The 18,643-nt window shown below is 45.3% G+C and overlaps 1 protein-coding gene across 1 annotated transcript in view; it reads right to left on the bottom strand.

Moving 5' to 3' along the window:
- The window catches only part of ESYT2 (extended synaptotagmin-like protein 2), a 77,767-nt gene extending 59,172 nt beyond the window's left edge, over positions 1 to 18,595 (bottom strand). Inside the window, exon 1 of the mRNA XM_010829250.1 lies at positions 18,528 to 18,595. The gene's annotated coding sequence lies outside the window, so the exon portion shown is untranslated. The remainder of the gene's footprint in view (positions 1 to 18,527) is intronic.
- Between the last annotated feature and the right edge of the window lie 48 nt (positions 18,596 to 18,643).

Here is an 18,643-nt window from a genome sequence, read left to right as displayed (position 1 = left end):
CATGTCCGACTCTGTGCAACCCCATAGACGGCAGCCAACCAGGCTCCCCTGTCCCTGGGATTCTCCAGGCAAGAACACTGGAGTGGGCTGCCATTTCCTTCTCCAATGCATGAAAGTGAAAAGTGAAAGTGAAGTCACTTCAGTCGCGTCCGACCCTTAGTGACCCCATGGACTGTAGCCTACCAGGCTCCTCCGTCCATGGGATTTTCTAGCCAAGATTACTGGAGTCGGGTGCCATCGCCTTCTCTGATGACCAACCTAGACAGCATATTAAAAAGCAGAGACATTACTTTGCCAATAAAGGTCCGTCTAGTCAAGGCTATGGTTTTTCCAGTGGTCATGTATGGATGTGAGAGGTGGACTGTGAAGAAAGCTGAGTGCCAAAGAACTGATGCTTTGAACTGCGCTGTTGGAGAAGACTCTTGAGAGTCCCTTGGACTGCAAGGAGATCCAACCAGTCCATTCTAAAGGAGATCAGTCCTGGGTGTTCTTTGGAAGGAATGACGCTTAAGTTGAAACTCCAGTACTTTGGCCACCTCATGCAAAGAGTTGACTCATTGGAAAAGACTCTGATGCTGGGAGGGATTGGGGGCAAGAGGAAAAGGGGATGACAGAGGATGAGATGGCTGGATGGCATCACTGATTTGATGGACGTGAGTTTGAGTGAAGTCTGGGAGTTGGTGATGGACAGGGAGGCCTGGTGTGCTGCAATTCATGGGGTCGCAAAGAGTTGGACAGGACTGAGTGACTGAACTGAACTGAACTGACACAATCTTGTGAATGTAACAAAAATCTGAACCATATATAGCTGACTCCTGAACAGTTTAGGGGTTAGAGGAGCTGACCCTCTGCCCAGCCAAAAATCTGCATATAATTTACAGTCAGTCCTCCGAATCCTGTTCCAACTGACCATGGATCATGTAGTATTGTGTCCTCATGTGGATCAATATTTCCCCAAATAACACCACCACCAAATAAGTGACTGCAGAGTCCCAAGGCAAACCAGTAGCTTGACTCAGAGCTGTCAGTGGATTAGCCAGCAAGTGAGGACACACTGGTGATGTTTCAGCCTTAAAGGACCCTGGTCCACTCACTGGTGAAGGAAGAGCAGTCACACCACTGGGGCCCCCAGATGATTCCTGAAGTTAAAAGCTGTTTATACACCAGAACCAAAGTACTTCCTGAGGCCATAAAACTATGAGAATAAACTGCGTTGTCATCCGACCCATAGTGTATACAACAGCAAGCGCTCGTCCTCCCTGACGGCTGCTCCTTCCCTCTCCCCTCCAGCTTCCTCCTCAGCGCGCTAATGCCCGCTGCCCACCTGAAAGCAGCCTCTCCCCTTGTCTGCACTGCCCTGCTCACCGCTGCCCCTCCCTGAAGGCCCGACTCCTGGCTCATTTCCTGTTTTGTCTCTAAGGCTGTGCAGGAACCTGACAGGTGAACCACTGTGCTTCCTCCCTACTCGGCAGGCGAAGAATCCGAGTACCAGAAAGCGGGTGCTAGCCAGAAGCCACAGAGCCCAGGCGGGCACGCCGAGGCTGGCCTCCAATGCAACTCTGGCACCAGGCCGGGTCCTGAGGTCCCTGAGACAGTGCCGGGCCAAACTGTTCCAGGGGCCAGGTTCCCGGCCCCTCCTTACACAGGAGGGGCTCTAGTGAAAAGTTCTAAAATCCATTTTTCAAAACTCTTTTCTCCGCTATTTGTAACACTCCCAGTGTTTTCAGCTGTCTTCGTCCTGAAGCTACAAAGCATAAAATGCAAGAAACAGTGCTCACCACTCACAAAGATATGAGTCGACTAAGTGGTCAAGCTAAACAGGTATTTCCAAGAGTTTACCAGACCTGCTGGGTGGCGTTTCACAGGTAAAATAAGTGAAGCCCTGACTGGAGTTTTTCTACAGCTGTTTACGTCAAGCCTCACTGCTTAAAATTTACCTCACACCTTGGGCAGTATTTTCCTGAAAACAACAATTACAACAAACCCCCAAAACCATGAAACCCACCTAAATTTAAAATATTTACCCAGAGAAATATTTTGAAACAAATTACACACCTAAAACTCAACCTCCGCCCTTTGTCTTCTAAACCTATCTCCCAACAGAAACTATCGGTTCTTCCAACTTTCACATGGAAATATACTAGAGTTCAAATCTATTTTTTCCCTAAAAATAACACTGGCTTCCAGATATGATGATCAGAGCACCTTGCAGCAGCCCATCTGCTAAGAACATGAGAAACCCAGAAGAGACCCAAGTGCACGCCTACCTGAGGTCACAGGGCACTCAAGGCGCGAATGACGAGGACACAGGGCAGAAGGCGTGCAGGGCAGTGAGGAGGCACTCTGCAGTGCCTCTCCCCCAGCGCTGTGGTACCAGAGGTTGAGAAACCCGGAGGAATGCAGCTGAGAAGCCAGATGAGCTGACAGAAACCTCACCAGACCAGGGAGACAGGAACTGGAGTTCAGGTCAGCTGAGCGACACTCTGAGCGCCCAGACCCTGGGTGGGGAGGGTGTTGGGGTTGGGAGGAGAGGCCAACTAAGCTTCCCTTCAGGCATCTGCCAAATTCCTGAACTACCGAGGGCAAGAAGCTAGTCTATAAAAAGCAAACTAGAGCTTTTGGCAGGTGTCCTGCACTGAGAAAGCACAGCCTGGACTCTGAGAGAGGCTGGAAGGGACCCGGTCAACAGGGCAGGTCCTCTTCTGTTACGGGCTCCGGTACAGCCTCCTCTGGTACAGCCTCCACTGTACGGAACCCGGAGCACAGTTGGGTCCAGATCAGAGAGCACTCCTCCCTACCAACCCGCCCTCAGGCCAACTCAAACCTGCTGGGCTAAGGCGTCTGTTCCCTCTGCCTTTAGCGGTTGGGGTGCAGATCTCCGGAGGAGGGGAACGAAGATGGCTTGGGGCAGTGGCAGAGCCAGCACGGGTTCACAGCCAGTTCCCAGGACTGCCGACTGCCAGGGTACACTGTCCCACCACGGTCGTTTCACGCTACGAGACAATCTCACCCTGTGAAGCTGGGAGGAAGTGCATGTGGGAAGGTGACATTAGTCACTGGAGAATGCAGAATTATCCACAGTGACATCCCAGTTCACACACTCTATGATGACTTGCAATCAAAAAACAGAAAATAATATGTGTTTGCAGGCAGGTGCAGGAATTAGAACCTTTTTGCATTGCTGGTGAGTCTATAAAGTATTCCCACCATTATGGAAAGCAGTTTAGCAGCTCCTCCAAAAGTTAAACCCATCAATTTCACTTCTAGGTATATACCCTCCAAAACTGAACACAAGTATTCAAACAAAAATGTGAACATCAATGTTCAGAACACAACTCTTAATAGCCAAAAGACAGAAACAACCCAAAAAGTTCTTCAAAGGATGAAAGGATAAACAAAGCGGAGCATACCTGTAAAACGGAACGTTATTCAGCCATAAAATAAGAGGTATGCTATAGGGTAAGATCTTAAAACGGAGAAGGCAATGGCACCCCACTCCAGTACTCTTGCCTGGAAAATCCCATGGACGGAGGAGCCTGGTGGGCCGCAGTCCACGGGATCGCCAAGAGTCGGACAAGACTCAGCGACTTCCCTTTCACTTTTCACTTTCATGCATTGGAGAAGGCAATGGCAACCCACTCCAGTGTTCTTGCCTGGAGAATCCCAGGGACGGGGGAGCCTCGTGCGCTGCCGTCTATGGGGTCGCACAGAGTCGGAGACGACTGAAGCGACTGAGCAGCAGCAGCAGCAGCAGCAAGATCTTAAAAATGTTACGCTAAGTGAAAGACACAAAAGTTCACAGGTTGTATGATTCCATCTATATGAAACATTAAGAAAAGGTAAAATTAGAAAGACAGAAACATATGTGATGGCACAACCACGGGGAGGGTGAAATGCATCATGATTGCTAGTACAGGCTTTCTTTTGGGTGATGAAAACTTGGGGGACCAGATAGAGGCGATGGCTGCACAACACTATGAAGGTACTAAATGACCCTGAATAATTTTATGTTACTTGAAACCTTCTGCAGTAAGAATAAAAGAAATGAACTATCATGCCAGGAAAAAATAAGAATAAATCTTAAAACATATGTTGCGAAGAGAGACAGAAGCCAACCTGAAAACACTACACTGTATGATTCCAACTCCCTGAGGTACTGGAAACGGTAAAAAGGTAAGTGGCCACCAAGAAGGTCAGGGATGGGGAGGAGGGAAGACTAGCTAGAGCCTCCTCATGTAAACCCAGGGACTTTACTTAATCATGTATCACACTGTTTCAATAACTGCAACAAATGTAGCACACTAATACAAGATGCCAACTCAAGAAACTGCCTGCAGGGGGGATATGGGAACTGTATCTGCTTGACTTTTCTGTAAACCAAGTAGAGAAAACCTGTTGCTGTCCAACTTGCATTAAAGTAAGTATTAATGTGACCTTTTCAGGTAGAAAGAAAATGATCCCACACAAAAACGTGGAAATGGAAGAAGGTCCTGTCACAATTATAGAGACAAAAAATGCCTTGGAAGGAAAGTTATGACCAACCTAGACAGCATATTAAAAAGCAGAGACATTACTTTGCCAATAAAGGTCCATCTAGTCAAGGCTATGGTTTTTCCAGTGGTCATGTATGGTTGTGAGAGTTGGACTGTGAAGAAAGCTGAGGGCGAAGAATTGATGCTTTTCAACTGTGGTGTTGGAGAAGACTCTTGAGAGTCCCTTGGACTGCAAGGAGATCCAACCAGTCCATCCTAAGGGAGATCAGTCCTGGGTGTTCATTGGAAGGACTGATGCTGAAGCTGAAACTCCAATACTTTGGCCACCTGATGCAAAGAGTTGACTCACTGGAAAAGACTCTGATGCTGGGAGGGATTGGGGACAGGAGGAGAAGAGGATGACAGAGGATGAGACGGCTGAAAGGCATCACCGACTCGATGGACACGAGCTTGAGTGAACTCCAGGAGTTGGTGATGGACAGGGAGGCCTGGTGTGCTGTGATTCATGGGGTCGCAAAGAGTCAGACACGACTGAGCAACTGAACTAACTGACTGACCTTCCCCCATCTCTGATCTGTAACAGAACCTGGCATCCAGACCCGATGAGATGGTTATTTTGAGGCACTAGCCTGTCTTCTTCTTCATCAGCAGGCTCCTTGAATAAAGTCTCTTTCTTGCCTCAACCCCTTGTCTCTTAGATTCACTGGCCTGTCGTGCACTGAGCAGAGTGAGCTTGGACTCAGTAAAAGGATGGTTTTGGTCACTGACTCCTATACAATGTTATGAACCTCTGTCCATGGTTCTTCAGGCACTCTTGTCTACCAGATCTAATCCCTTGAATCTATTTGTCACCTCCACTGTCACCACCCACTCCAAGGGATTTGATTTAGGTCTAGTGGTTTTCCCTACTGTCTTCAATCGTAGCCTGAATTTGGCAATAAGGAGTTCGTGATCTGAGCCACAGTCAGTGCCAAGTCTTGCTGACTGTATAGAGCTTCTCCATCTTCGGCTGCAAAGAATACAGGCTGATTTCGGTATTGACCATCTGGTGATGTCCACATGTAGAGTTGTATCTTGTGTTGCTGCAAAACGGTGTTTGCTATGACCAGTGTGTTCTCTTGACAAAACTTTGTTACCTTTGCCCTGGTTCATTTTGTACTCCAAGGCAAAACTTAACCTGTTATTCCAGGTATCTCTTGACTTCCTACTTTGCATTCCAATCCCCTACGATGAAAAGGACATCTTTTTTTGTTGTTAGTTCTAGAAGGTCTTAGAACTGATCAATTTCAGCTTCTTTGGCATCGGTGGTTGGGGCGCAGACTTGGATCACTGTGATGCTGAGTGGCTTGTCTTGGAAATGAACCATGATCATTCTGCTGTTTTTGAGACTGCACCCAAGTACTGCATTTTTGACTCTCTTGTTGACTATGAAGGCTACTCCATTTCTTCTAAGGGATTCTTGCCCACATTAGTAAATGACTAGATGAAATGATGTCTAATCCCCAGTTTCTTCCTCACCACCATCAAGAGAGGGCTGAGAACTCACAGACTTCCCAGTTCAAAGTCTGTCGCAGACCCAAAGTGCGTGCCAGTGTGGTCTGTCCCCTCGCCCTTAGGACAGGGTAACAGGCACGCTGCGGGCCTTACTGACTTCCTCTACGCAGAGCTTGGAAGAGAAGCTGCACACAGTGAGCACTAATGGATGGACCATGTCCCCTTTTTTTGGCCATGCTGTGTGGCTTGTGCTATCTTAGTTCCCTGACCAGGGCCTGAGCCCGGGCCATGGCAGTGAAAGCATGGACTCTCAATGACTGGATGGCCAGGGAATTCCCTTTCCTCATTTTCCACCTCCTGATTTCCTCCGGGGAGCAAAGGCCTGTCCTGGGTGCTCTGGTCTTTCTACACTGTCTACACTCACTTCCTCCATTTCTCCACTTCAAGCATGATCTCAAGCACCCATCGCCTGTGAACTGAGGCGTAGCCTGGCTATGCTCCCAGGTCTCCCTTCCCAGCCACTGGCTGCTGTTGGACAACTCCTCTAAGAACTCCTTTAGGGTTCTTAAACTCAACGTTTATAAGACAAGATTAACCATCTCCCAGCCTTATCCCTAGGCCTCCAAACTCCTGTTCCTACTGAATGGTTACTGGCGAAGGCCATCACGCGTCCTCCCCCAGGGGCTCAGCTGGAGCCGCCTTCCCTCCAGGAGCCCAGCCCTGTATCCCTCCCTCCAGTGAGCCGTCAGGGCCAGGCGCTGCTTCCTTCCTCAGGCTCGGAGCCGGTCCCCACTCTGTCCCCTCAGTCTCCTTGGCCATCACTGCCAGATTTATCTTGCTACACGTCCAGTTTTCAAATTGGGACATGCCATTGCTTTAAATGTTTCGGTGTTTTCCTGGCGTCGTTCAGATCTGGCCCAAATGCCAGCAGCGAGAGGCCCTGCTCCACTCCTCAGCTCCCGACGCAAACACTGTAGCCCAGCTCCTCTCCCCCGCCTGCACCCACAAGGCCACACGTAATTCTTAGGCACCAGGAGAACGGCAGTGAAAGGGAATAGTCACAGTACTGAACCCAAGACACAACATGAATCTGAGCCCAGAGGTCCAGTGGAGGGAAAGGCCTTCCAGAGCAGATGAGACAAAGCTGAGCCACCGCCACTGTGCTCAGCTACCCTCCTCCTGAGTATCCAAGATGGAGGGGCGCTCGTGGCTCTTCAGGAGATGGCCACGTTTCACTCCTTAGGACTCGTGTTTCCTTACGAGACAAAAAAAAAAGGACTTAGCAGATGTGATAAGTTGAGTTGATAAGCTCTTGAGTTGAGGAGCTGTCCTGCGTCCTGTGTGGGCTGTGATGCAATCACACACGTCCTCTCAGGTGGGAGCAGAGGCAGAACAGACACAGACAGAAAACAGAAAGTATGTGATGACTGGAGCAGCTGCCGGCAGTGAGGCTGAGGAGCCACGCACCCAGGAGCGCAGCTCCAGAAGCTGGGAAGGGCCTGTCAATCCCCTGGTTTCAGCCCTTGGGAACTGCTTCCAGACTTTTGGCCCCCAGAACTGTAAATGATAAATCTGTGCTGTTTTAAGCCACCAGTTTGCAGAGCTTTCTTCTGGTGGCCCCAGTCCTGGGAGCAAGCTAAGGGGGCTGCTCCCTTCCCCTCTTGCCCATCCATGATGAAACAGCCCTCAGGTAAGTCCTGCTAAGACTGTCCCTCACACACACAGCAGTGTTCATGCTTTCACTTCCCCAGTGTAAAACCACAATCAGATTCAAGCTACTAAGTAAAATCAACACTTTCTAACAGCTCCGAATAGATTTCAAAATCTATGTATATGAAAAAACATTAATTTAGCATTAATAGATCTTCTGTGTTCACTTGCTATGCATGCAAGTATTTATAGCACAAATGAAATAAATTGATGATCTCAGTAGGCAGCTCACCTCAAATACATATATTGGCATCATAGGCATTACACGACAATTTATAATTGAGTGTAGAGTCCTCGTAAAACAAGCAATTAGTAGTTCACTGTTTCAACCACTCACTAGGTTTTCTGTGCAGACTCCTTGCAAACTGTTAGATGCTACAGCAGACATAAAAAGTCCCTGTCTTCAAACTCTTGATCCACAATTACAAGACTAAGCACACTTAACTGAATGATTGATATGAAGCAGTTCTGTGAGAAAACAAGAAGAGCATCGCCCAGATGAGGAACTTTCATCTGATGCTGGTACCTCAGAACATGAGTGGCAGACTCAAAACCCAGCATTTCACACGCACTCCAGGGTAGAATTTACGGCACAAAGCAAGCTGGAGGATGTTGTCTTTCCACATCACTGGGTTTATCTTCTGCAGATCCACCGTACTCTAAGAAACCCAGAACATAACCCACTGGATGGAAACAGAAGGAAACAACTGTACATCTAATATCGGTTAAATTAAACTATCATAGTTGACCCAAAATTTTGTTGTTGTTGTTCAGCTCAGTCATGTCCGACTCTGCGACCCCATGGACTGCAACACGCCAGGCTTGCCTGTCTTTCACCATCTCCTGGAGCTTGCTCAAACTCATTCATTGAGTCAGTGATGCCATCCAACCATCCCATCCTCTGTCATCTTCTTCTCCTCCTGCCTTCAATCTTTCCCAGCATCAGGGTCTTTTACAATGAGTCAGTTCTTCGCATCAGGTGGCCAAAGTATTGAAGTTTCAGCTTCAGCGTCAGGCCTTCCAATGAATGAATATTCAAGGACTGATTTCCTTTAGGATGGACTGGTTGGATCTCCTTGCTGTCCAAGGGACTCTCAAGAGTGTTCTCCAACACCACAGTTCAAAAGCATCAATTCTTCAGCACTCAGCCTTCTTCATGGTCAAACTCTCACCTCCACACACGACTACTGGAAAAACCATAGCTTTGACTAGATGGACCTTTGTCAGCAAAGGTCTCAAAGACATCTCTTTGCTTTTCAATACACTGTCTAGGTTTGTCAGAGTTTCTCTTCCAAGCAGCAAGCGCCTTTTAATTTCATGGCTGCAGTCACTGTCCATAGTGATTTTGGAACACAAGAAAATAAAGTCTGTCACTGTCTTCATTCCCCTCCCCCCCCTCTATTCGCCACTAACTGACAGGACCAGATGTCATGATCTTAGTTTTTTGAATGTTGAGTTTTAAGCCAGTTTTATCACTCTCCTCTTTCATCTTCACCAAGTTCCTCTTCACTTTCTGCCATTAGGGTGGTGTCATCTGCGTATCTGAGGTTATTGATATGCAGTTTCAAACCCCCACTTTAGTCCCCAACCAACACTTACTCACAAGAGGAAGGAAATGAGCACATGAATTTAAAGGTTTTGCGTGACAGTCTCCTAATGGAACGAGCCACAGCCATCTGCTGTGTCAGGGCGGCTGCTACAGCAGAGCAAGAGCAACCACAGCCTCAGGCAGGAGACGGGGACAGAGGACGACACGGGGACAGAGGACAACACGGGGACAGAGGACGACACGGGGACAGAGGACGACACGGGGACAGAGGACGACACGGGGACAGAGGACAGGCGGCTCCGTGGACTGAGTCTGAGCAAGCTCCAGGAGATGGTGAAGGGCAGGGAAGCCTGGCATTCTGCAGCGTTCATGGGGTCACAAAGAGTTGGACACGACTGAGGGACTGAACAGCAGCAGGACAGAATTTGAGGAAGAGGCAGCGAGGATGAGGGGTAACAACACTGGCTCCTTGGATATTACTTTAGGATGTTCAGAGACAAAAGAGAAAGAAAATACAAGGAGTATTTTCAAGTGCAACTCATAACAAAGCATTATGGTAGATAAACTCTTAGCAACAAAACAAACAACCCCAGTAAAACAGAAACTAACAGAAGCTCTGTCATTTGCCTGCTCCAGCTGAAGTGGGGGAGGCAGTGGCAAGGTGAGAGACGCCCTCAGGCAGCAGGAAGCTGGAGGTTAACAGCCGACAGTTAAAAGGAGGCATCAGCACGGGATTCCTAACCCTAAGGGACCTCCAGCTACCCTACCAGCCCTGCTGCTGCTGCTAAGTCGCTTCAGTCGTGTCCGACTCTGTGCGACCCCATAGACGGCAGCCCACCAGGCTCCCTCGTCCCTGGGATTCTCCAGGCAGGAACACTGGAGTGGGTTGCCATTTAGCCCTGGGCCTTCCTTATTCCAGCCTCAAGACCACAACACACAAGCCGAGGCTCCTGTCAGTGCCCACCTAATGATAAGGGCACTAAGGTTCTGAAAGCAGTGCTGACCTGTCAGAGAGCACAGAGCTGGGAGTGGGTGGGCCTCAGACAGGAACCCACGTGGGTCAGACCAAGCCTGCTTCTCGAGTGTGTGCCCCAGCGGCAACACCGTCACGTGTGACACAGGTCCCTGAGGGTGACCCACAACACTCAGGGCCCAAGGACTGCCAGGTAACACTGACGACGCCAGTCACACAGCTGGCTATTTTCAGACAAGATCAAGGACAATGCAGAGCCCTCTCAGCCATTTCCAAACAACTATCCCTATACCGTGCTACAAAAAGCAATGACTTGGCTTACCCAACTCTCACTTGCCAACACAGCACAGAGGAAGAAAAGCCCTTCAAAGAGTGACTGCGTGGGAGCACTCTCTGCTTCTAAAGGTTATTTACATAAGAGGGGATCTGGATAAATCTACTGTGCTTATTTTAACATCACACTATTCAAAAACAAACACTGCCCTCTAAAGCTAGACTTCTGCTTATAAAATTACTATACTACTCTTAGGAGTTCAAAAATAGTTCATATATCCTGGACAGATTACATGAATGGCTCACACGAACCATCTTTTGTAACGTGAAAAGGTAAAAAATTAAATATCTCAAACTCTAGTTTTACCTTTTCTTAACCTTCAGTAACTAACAATCTCATTTTTGGAATCTGTACATGAGACAACTTAAATAAAGCATGGCACTCCCATAAACAAGACACTACTGCAAAAACCAGCCATGTTTCTGAAGAATAATGACGTAATGTTCACACCATAATGCTTAGTGAAGGCAAATACAACACACACATACATCCATGTACCTCCAATCATGTCAATACTAAAGACTCAGAAAATCACCAAAACATTAATAATGGCTACCACTGGTTAGGAGGACAGTAGGTAACTGTTTTCCTTTTATTCTTCTGCAAAGCTTGAAATGTTCTACAATGAGTATGTATTCTCATACCAGAAAAACATGTTTTTAAAACTTGTCTAGCCATAATATAAAGGGCTTCCCTGAATCTGCCTGCCAATGCAAGAGACTCAAGAGACACAGGTTTGATCCCTGGGTCAGGAAGATCTCCTGGAGGAGGAAAGGGCAGCCCACTTCAGTATTCTTGCCTGGGAAATCCATGGACAGAGGAACCTGGCAAGCCACAGTTAGTCCATGGGGTTGCCAAGAGTCAGACATGACTGAGCCACTGAGCACACAGCCATAATAAAAGACATACAAGACAACATATTCATTGAAAGTAGAAAGATAAAGTTCACTACATGACTGAACAAAGAAAAGAACTTCAAGCTCAACTTCAATGACATTTTTGGAAATAATAAAAAAAGAAAGAATAATAAACACTTTCATATTAGTATTTCCACATCTGCCATTTGTGCGGTTATCACTAATTCTCAAGTATAGTCACCAGGTACGACGACGACGTCCTTTAAAAAACAGAGTCACCGCTGCTGACAGTGCCATCACTCTGATGTTCTCCTCTGCACATCCTGCTGTAATCCACTTAATAGACACAGAGATTGAACTACGGGTCTCAGAGGCATCCACTATGAGTGATCACAAGACTGCCTTTCCCAAAATAGGCATAGACAGGACAACATAACATTGAAGTTATATGCACAGCTAGCTATATCTACAAACCCTAGAAGAAAGGGTTTAATCCTTATCAATAAAATCTTTTACAATACACTGATTTAAAGAGATGCTGCTGCTGCTGCTAAGTTCCTTCAGTCGTGTCCGACTCTGTGCAACACCGTAGATAGCAGCCCACCAGGCTCCCCCATCCCTGGGATTCTCTAGGCTCTGGAGAACACTGGAGTGGGTTGCCATTTCCTTCTTCCATGCATGAAAGTGAAGTCGCTCAGTCGTGTCCAACTCTTCGGGACCCCAGGGACTGTAGCCTACCAGGCTCCTCTGTCCATGGGATTTTCCAGGCAAGAGTACTGGAGTGGGTTGCCATTGCCTTCTCCTTTAAAGAGATGAGCTATTACTTAAATGCACAAAATGCTCTAAAAGGCAGACTCTTTTAAAAAAATGAACATATCATTTCACCAACTGAAAGATCTAATAAAGGTTTGCCTTTCTTTTTCCACATGAATAATGTTTTAATACACTTTTTTGATTTAAGAAAAATGAGTATTATTTTTATTTTTTAAAAAAGAAAAAACTGCTAGTGCACACTAAAATTAGGATTATTCCTGGATTTATGTTATTATTAGCTATAAATTTCTGAGTTTAAGGCCTTGTCTTACTTATTACCTAGCACAGTACATGGAACATAGCAAAGGTTTAATAAATTCTGGCTCAGTGAACAGATGAATCAATAAAAGCTCATTTTTGATTCCTGCACTTAAGCTAGGCTTGTTACTTAAAATATCATCTACTCTAGGAAAAATTCACCAAAATAGAATAGTTTCCTTTTAAAAAAACTTACAAGACTTTTTTTTTAAAAAAAAAACAGTTAAGCAGGGGAAAAAATGAAGCAAAACCACTGACAGGGAGAAAGACCATGAGAAAACTTGTGAATTAAACATGTTAAATGGAAAAATGCCATCCAAGACAACTACAGACACTATTTATACAAGAACTGTGCCCCACCCAGTTCCAAAAGAACACAAGGTGACTCAGTGTTTACAGCACAATAAGGTCCTTAGGAGTGAAAGCGAGCAGAGCTTGAGGGAAGGCGGGCGGGCACCTCCAGCAGCCCCTCCAGGCTGAGCGACCCGGCGGCAGCGTGGCGCTAAGTGTTCCGGAGCCAGGGCAGGAGATCTCCCGCACTGCGCAGGGTTCCCGTGTTCTGACCTCACGAGCCTGGTTCTGAACACATCGCCCAGCCCCCCTGAGACACGGGGGTGCTGCCTGACAGGTGGCCCAGTCCCCAGTTTGAGCACCTCCGCTCCTCACCCCTGGGCCTGGATGACAGTTCCCACCTTACTTACAACCCTCCCCCGCCCGAACCCCCACCAAGGAAAAGCCCAGGGATCCACTGTGCTGTCCTACTGGGCTCTGACACTTGACACCTCCACCCTGAGACACGCCTGATTTTGCTGTTCCCACTTATTCTTCTGTCCTTTAGGGTGTCTATACGCACACCTTCCCCCACAAACCACTTTCTGACCATGAGGGCACTCTTCAGCCATCACACCCCACCTTGTAGCTGCCTGGAGTAAGTACACACAGGAAGGGAAGGTGATCTCTAACACGACTGTAGATAGTGGGTCCTTAGATCTTTAAACGAAAAAGGAAAATTAATCCGACAGTGTTGGCATGGAAACCAAAAAAGATAATAAATTAACAAAACATAACAAAATTCAAGAGTCTACAAACAGTACATTCATTCTAAAATCATGCTATGAAGAATTCCCTGGTGGTCCAATGGTTAAGACTCCACATTTCCAGGACTTCCCTGGCGGCTCAGTAGTGAAGAATACACCTGCCAATGTAGGACACAGGGGTTAGATCTCTGGTCCAGGAAGATCCCACATGCTGTGGCGCAACTAAGCCCCTGTACCCCAACTATTGAGCCTGTGCTCTAGAGCCCGCGAACCACAACTACTGAGCCCTCATGCCGCCAACTACTAAAGCCCAAGTGCCCTAGAACACACGATCAGCAAGAGAAGCCACCACGATAAGAAGGCAGAGCACCGCAACTGGAGGGTAGTCCTCGCTTGCTGCCACAGGAGAAAAGCCCATGCAATACTGAAGACCCAACACAACCAAACAATAAATTACATAAATATAAAAAATTACATCTATATAAAAACTTCTCACTTCCACTCCAGGAAGTACAGGTTCTAGCCCTGGTAGAGAAACGAAGATACTGCATGCCACATGCTGGTGGCCCAAATAAACAAATAAATTAATTAAAATTTTAAAAAAATAGTGGGCCTTAAAAAAATAAAATCATGCTATGATAATGTCAGTGTTAGTTGCTCAGACATGTCTGACTCTTTGCGATCCCATGGGCTGTACCCCGCCAGGCTCCTCCATCCATGGGACTTCCCAGGCAAGAATACTGCAGTGGGTTGCTATCTCCTTTCCCAGGGAATCTTCCCAACCCAGGGATCAAACCTGGGTCTCCTGCACTGCAGACAAATTCCTTACAGTCTGAGTCACCAGGGAAGCCCTATGATAGAATATATCTTATAAAAAACAAACCAATTTACCAGCTAGATTTCTCAAATACACACTGTAATTACGTATCATTACCTTGAATTAAAGTTAAGAGTTTAGAATAACTCACACACAACTCCCCACACACACACACATTTAGGATATTTACATCTTTGAAGTAAAATCTCTATTTGTTCATTTAGCCAATGTAGCAGCAATGCTTAAAGTAACATCTGTTGTTGTTTAGTCACTAAGTTGTGTCAGATTCTCTGTCCGTGGGCAAGAATACTGGAGTGGGTTGCCATTTCCTTCTCCAGGGGATCTTCAAGAACCAGGGATCAAACCCACATCCCTATATTCTTTACCAGGTGGATTCTTTACCACTGAACCATAGGGAAGTAGAAAGTAACATTAGGTTTAAGGTAAAAATATTTATGGAGTTACTTTTTTCATTCATAAGCCCTCCTCGTTCATTAAATATTCTTTATAAATTACTCCAAATTTACATTGAAACAATAATTTTAAAAAGGTATAACAGCTTTAGTTGGAATTCCATAAGCAAGGTGGTTTGTGTGGCTTACTCTGTACTATAACTAATCACCTGTTTCACTTATTTTTAAAAGAAATTTAATGTCTATAATATTTTTCAATAGCACTATTGACAAGTAATTCACATACCATAAAATTCACTCATTTAACGTCTACAATTCAGTTGTTTTTAATCTATTTTCAACATCTGTGATATCATTCAAGGTTAAATGTCGCAACTAGTAGAGAAATCATGAAAACTCACAAAGAATATAGTAAGAAGTTCACCAGGCCTAAGGAGAACACTAAGTGACTAGTCAGTTGTTGATAATTGTTTCTTCACAGGACCAAGATCTATATTTTACACAAATATTTAATATAACTTAATACAACATATATTAACTAAATATAACTTAATATAATTACATATATTTTCAATTCCTGTATCTGTTTAATTATTTACAGTTTAGTCCTAGCTCTACATTCTCCGGTCTTGAAATATAAAGTGAGGCTAATATATTCACCTGAAGCAGAAAACCCAGAGCACACAACCTGATGTATGCATAGATCCTGAATGTGAATAGGTTATTTACTGCTTTACGTCCGGCACCGTGGGGCCTTCTGCTCTAACTTCATGAAGCACTTGGCACAACAGTGAGCTGCCGGTGACTACAGCAGTAGCGGGTGCAGAAAGGAAACCTGAAGAGTATCCACATCTCTTTCATAGCTTTGAGGAGGTCCCAACATTTCCTCCAAGCACTTAATTGGTCTAGGGTCTAAAGTTGCACCTGCAGTTTAAAATAGCTAAACTCTGGGACCTGATGTAGTTACAAGTCTGTTAACGAGTCTTCACAAAACTTTTTAATAGGATAAGTCAATGATTAACACTGAGAATAAAAGTATTTGCCGTTCCTTTACATAAGACCAAACTTTGTACACATAATAAATTTTGGCTAGACTTAAAATTCTCCTGAACTTCCCAGAAGAACCACAGGAAGAAAGCTCTCCCTAAAGAAAAGCTAGTGCATAACAGTAAAAACAGCAGAACACATAAGCTGACGGTGCTTTAAATCTCAATCATTAAGGTGTAAGAAGCATAGAAGACCAATAGTCATTTACAGCAGGTTTGGGTTTCTAATTATTTGCTGCCATAGAATCAACATTAATTGGCAGCAGTGAAAACGGAAAAAGGGCAGACTTCACATCAAGTTCTACTTTTTCAAATAAACAAAAATCGTAGTGGAAAACCATCTTTACGCATCTCTATGAAAAACTCTTCAAGAATTTTCTTCAACCATAGTCTAATTTTACAGGGCTCAATTGACAAGGGACAACCACAGGGACAACAAAAAGGCCAGTCCTCAATCTGTCAACTCAGACTTACCAGGTGATTTCCCTGTTGATGAAAAAAGAGAGTAAAGAAATGAATAGTACTGTGGTTCATTAAAGCTGTAAGATCAAAGTCTTACAGAATTGTCACATGTTAAATGAGAGCCATTTTTCATATCCTCCTAATAGCCTTGATTTGAAATAGTATATACACTTTTCTCAAAGTATTCATATTTGTTTATCAGCCAACATAAATTTTTACTTTACTAAATAAAAAGAAGAAAAATTGTGAGTAAACATATTCAAAAGTGAAGCTAGGAAGTGAGTACCACATTACTTCATGTTTTCCTCTGCTTCTACCCTGCTGTGAATCACAGCTGTCAATGACCCACTATGAAATCTGCACAAACACATCTTGTTCAAAGCAAAATACCAACCAGAAGAACCTAAGTTTGTACAGTAAAAATCAAAGAACTACTAATACAGAAATCTTAACTCTTCTTATATATGAACGATTTCTATTGCTGATTTATTCCCTAGCTATAACAGAACAGCAGGTCCACTTCTAGGCAGTGTAATTTACTGGCTTTATTAGGAAAATAACACATGGGTATTACAATAAAAAAGGTATTAAAACATCTTCCTCAAACCTCAGACTCCTAGGCTTTTCTTGGATATGATCACAATCAAATTTTGTGTGAATTCTCACAGCAGTTTTCTAAGCAATACAGGCGTGTTTAAGTGTATATACATGTAATGTGAGCGCAAATACAAATTTGATGAACAAGTGAAAAGCTGTGTGAAAAATAGAAATTCCATACTTTACGAGATGAACACCAAGGTTCATCAGTTTAAGTCACACTGAGGAAAATCCAAGAAAGGAATCTTTGGCTAATCACCCTTTTCTTCTGTTAATAAAATAATAACAATTTGTCATGTCCTTCAATATGGTAACAAACATACCTGTTCATTTATTGTTAAAACAGCATGCATTTCACAACTTTCACAAGCACTGATGTTAGCCAACTGCTCCATAACCAACTATCTATGAATGTCAACAGCCCCAATTCCTGTGACTCTCGACCCTGATTATGTCTACTGTTTGGGTAATGTCCCTATGCTATGCTATGCTATGCTATGCTAAGTCACTTCAGTTGTGTCCGACTCTGTGCGACCCCATAGACGGCAGCCCACCAGGCTCCCCCGTCCCTGGGATTCTCCAGGCAAGAACACTGGAGTGGGTTGCCATTTCCTTCTCCAATGCATGAAAGTGAAAAGTGAAAGTGAAGTCGCTCAGTCTTGTCCGACTCTTAGCGACCCCATGGATTGCAGCCTAACAGGCTCCTCTGTCCATGGGATTTTCCAAGCAAGAGTACTGGAGTGGGGTGCCATTAATGTTACTACTCACTGCTTTTGGTTACTTTCTGTAATCATTTAATTTGGTGTAACATAAGACACAAGATGCCACTTGAAAGTCCTTCTGCCTTTCCAAAAAGTGCATCTCTGTTCTTGGCTTTTCACACCTGGGTTTCTACACTTCACTCCTCTTTGCTGCTACTGGCGAAAAGCTACACCACACTACTTATTCTGATTCTTCCAAATACTACTGTGCACACATCCACCATGTATTGATAGAATTTTAAATTCCCAAAGTCCCTGACTGTGAGATTCTTACTACAATTGCTATTTGTCCTCACAGGTAGTAGCCATTAGGTTAGGTTCCTCCTGACCCTGGGCACTCCAGCTTTGCAACCTGTCTGCCTGTGTCATGTACTCCATGACAAATGTCTTATGACTGGAAACAGGGATCACACGCCAAGTCCTTTTCTCCGCTAACAGAAAACGACCCTTCTGAAAGTCACTGGCTGGCCATTTCCCCATGAAGTTTACATCAAGCCTAACATGAGCATCATTTATCTTAAAATAAGCACTATTTCCTGTTGCCTGAAACTGCGACACCAACTTATGGTTAAGAAAGCAGGAGGAAGCCAACTCCATTGGTTTCCACATTGCATAAATAAATTATGAGAATTGCTGGGTGTAAACATAATCAATACCAGGACTCTTTCCATTAGTGCAACTCTTCCAAAACTTCCTGCCCCCACACACCTAAAATTCACCTCGGATTCAAGTCTACCCTACATAAAAGCTACTCAGCTCATAACGTTACTTCCAAAGATGTGAAAACAAACCTCCAATTATCGTAACGTCAGACGAGCTTTTGGCGGACCCCCCACTGCTCAACTGTGTCAGAAACAACCGAGAAATGGCTGAGGCGTCTCAGCGGAGGAGGAAACCGCCCTTCCCCGCTCACCGCTGGCCGCCTTCTCCGCAGCAGAGAAGCGAGCGGCGTCCAGGCCCGCGGAGCGCACCAGGCGCCCCGAGCTCACATTCCAGCGGCGGGAGTCGCGGCACCGCGCGGGGAGGCCC

Source organism: Bison bison, unplaced genomic scaffold (genome assembly GCF_000754665.1).
Source record: "Bison bison bison isolate TAMUID 2011002044 unplaced genomic scaffold, Bison_UMD1.0 scf7180017864503, whole genome shotgun sequence".
Lineage (NCBI taxonomy): Eukaryota > Metazoa > Chordata > Mammalia > Artiodactyla > Bovidae > Bison > Bison bison.
The sequence above is the reverse complement of the archived record's forward strand: the minus strand, read 5'-3'. Positions and strand labels throughout refer to the sequence as shown.